Genomic DNA, 2,766 nt, shown 5'->3' on the forward strand with positions numbered 1-2,766 from the left:
TAAACCAAGGAATATCAGCCTCTTTCCTCCACTAATTTTCCTACTACACTATTTCTTTCTAATCTCCCTCCATATCTTTAATTAAGCAAATAATTCCTCAGATACCGACTCCATCCTCCCTTTGAATTCCCTGGATCCACCGGGGCTGGACCCCAGCAATCTTCCCTGGTGACTCAGAAGGTAAAGAATGTGCCTACAATGCAGGAGATCAGCGTTTGATCCTGGGTCAGGAAGATCCCCTGGAGAAGGGAATGGCAACCCACTCCAGTCTTCTTGCCTGGAGAATCCCATGGACAGAGGAGCCTGGTGAGCTACAGTCCATGGGGCTGCAAAGAGTCAGACACGACTGAACGACTAATACACACAGAATATTCCACTGTATGGATACAGAACCTTAATTTTTCTCCATTCATTAGTTGATACACATTTGGATAATTTCTACTTTTCAGATATTGTGAATGATGCTGTTATAAACACTTATGTATACATTTTTGTGTGGACATGTGTTTTCCGTTCTCTTGGCTATATTCCCGGGAGTGGAACTGCTGGGCTCTATGGTAACTCTGACATTTCAAGTAACCAACAAAGACCTAGTTCTAGATATCTGGGGAAGAAGGAGGTGGAGCAAGGTCAAAAAGCGGATGGATAGACCTGCAACAGCACAGAATAAATGACCTCCCAGGTGTTGACAGAGAGCCTCCTATACAAAAAGCGTACTCTACAGGGACCTACAAGAGGAATAGCTCACTATACTGAGAGGAATAAGACCGAGGTCAGGGATGACCCTGTCCAGTGTGGGCATCCTCCTCCTGGTGTTGGGGAGGGAGGCAGACACTCCAACTTTCAGCTGTCACCCTTTTGCACACAGAGGGCAGAAATCCACAGGAATGCTCAGCAGTGGCTGGTTGGAGAGGGGGGTTCTGGTGAGGGCATGGGGAAAGCAAGCTGAAAGCTGAAATAATATTTGCCTCCACCTCCAGGAGACTTTGCTGCAGGACGGGGCTCAGCATGGGTGAAAGCCCAGCCGTGGGAGAGTGCTTGATGCACTTGGCTGTGAGAAAAGGAGGACCGGAGTAGGGGAGATGGGTCAGGGGGTGGGGACAGGGAGACAGTCCCGCAGGGCAAACTGAGACCTGACTCGGATGCCACACTAGGGAGTTTGAACTTGAATCCTGGGAACCACCCCAGGACTTGGAGCTGGACAGGGTGGTCAGCACATGACCTGGACCCCAGCCTTGGGAGGAGAAGAGAGCAGGGGGGGGTTGCCATCAGGAGATAGGACAGGAAAACACGGGGGCAAAGACCTGAGAAGGAGGGTGGGGAAAGGGACGAGGAGGCAGATGGGGACCAACACAGCTGAGAGACACCTGAAGCCATAAAGGGTTAGTCGTTTATTTCCTAGGGAGAGAGAACGGCTGAACATTGGCAGTGCCCAGGGCACATACAGGCCAGGTGGTGCTAGTGGCAAAGAACCTGCCTGCCGGTGCAGGAGACACAAGAGAGGCGGGTTCAATCCCTGGTTTGGGAGGATCCCTGGAGGAGGAGATGGCAACCCACTCCAGTATTCTTGCCTGGAAAATTCCACTTCAAAGGAGCCTGGTGGGCTACAGTCCTTGGGGTGCATGGAGTCAGACACGACTGAGCGCACGCGCACATGTTTGTGTCTTCCAACTTAGCTACAATAAGAAAATAGCTTCGGATGAAACTCAGATTCTTCTGGTTTGGGACAAAGTCTTCACTATCCATCTGAGTCAAGGGAGTGGGAGTGCCCATTACATGGGGCACCCCCTTCTGTGGCACAAACACCCCGAACCCACGCCTGGCCCCACATTTGCAAAACCCCTCCAGGCTCCTACTGGACAACTATTTAAGGGTCACCTTTGGATCAGCAGAAATGTGAAAAGAAAATGCGTGTCTCCAGAAGCTGCTTTTTCTTCCTTCTTTCCGCGTTCATCTGTTTCTGCGCCTCTCCTCTCTGCTCACCTGTTCGTCTGCAAGCACTCAGAAGTCCAGCTGCCCAGTATCTCTGCAGCAGCTGTTCCCAGAGCGTTGCCATTTCTTCTCCAGCACTAAGGTTCAGGCACAGGTTGGGGGCTGCAGAAAGGACCCCTGACTCGAGGGAACAGAGAAAAAAAAATTTCCTAAGGATGGATGAAGGCAGAAAATCTGGGCTGGAGGCAACAGAAGAGCAAAGCAAAGCACTTCCCAGGATGCCGAAGCTCTTGCTAAGTTTCGAGGTATGCTTCATTACCTATGCTTGCGGGTCAACTTTGAGGTCAGAAAGGACTGCTAGTGCAAAGGCTTTGCAGTGGAGGAGGGGAGCATGATGAACTTGGTGAGGGTGAGTAATGGGGCAGGTGTGGGGACAGTTCCCAACTTCGATGTTTTTGCATGGTGCTTTCTTCCCAGGGAATTTTTGGAATTAGCCCAAACTAATTCCAAAGCCTAGGGACTGGGGAGCCTGGTGGGCTGCCGTCTCTGGGATCGCACAGAGTCGGACACGACTGAAGTGACTTAGCAGCAGCGGCAGCAGCAATTCCAAAGGACTAATTTGTGCTAGATTGCTTCAGCCGTGTCCGATTCTTTGCAACCCCATGGACTGTAGCCTGCCAGGCTCCTCTATCCATGGGATTCTCCAGGCAAGAATACTGGAGTGGGTTGGCATTCCCTTCTCCTGGGGATCTTCCTGACTCAGGGATCGAACCTGCATTTCTTACATCTCCTGCATTGGCCGGCAGATTCTTTACCACTAGCGCCACCTGGGAA

General features: G+C 51.2%; 1 long non-coding RNA gene across 1 annotated transcript; it reads right to left on the bottom strand.

The window, feature by feature from the left end:
• Positions 1-1,376: 1,376 nt before the first annotated feature.
• On the bottom strand, positions 1,377-2,087 carry LOC138421709 (uncharacterized). Its single transcript, XR_011249601.1, has 2 exons — positions 1,879-2,087; positions 1,377-1,676 (listed from the first exon to the last, which is right to left on the bottom strand). It is a non-coding gene; the product is annotated as an uncharacterized lncRNA (long non-coding RNA).
• Positions 2,088-2,766: the final 679 nt, after the last annotated feature.

The sequence above is a fragment of the Ovis canadensis genome, chromosome 16 (genome assembly GCF_042477335.2).
Source record: "Ovis canadensis isolate MfBH-ARS-UI-01 breed Bighorn chromosome 16, ARS-UI_OviCan_v2, whole genome shotgun sequence".
NCBI lineage: Eukaryota > Metazoa > Chordata > Mammalia > Artiodactyla > Bovidae > Ovis > Ovis canadensis.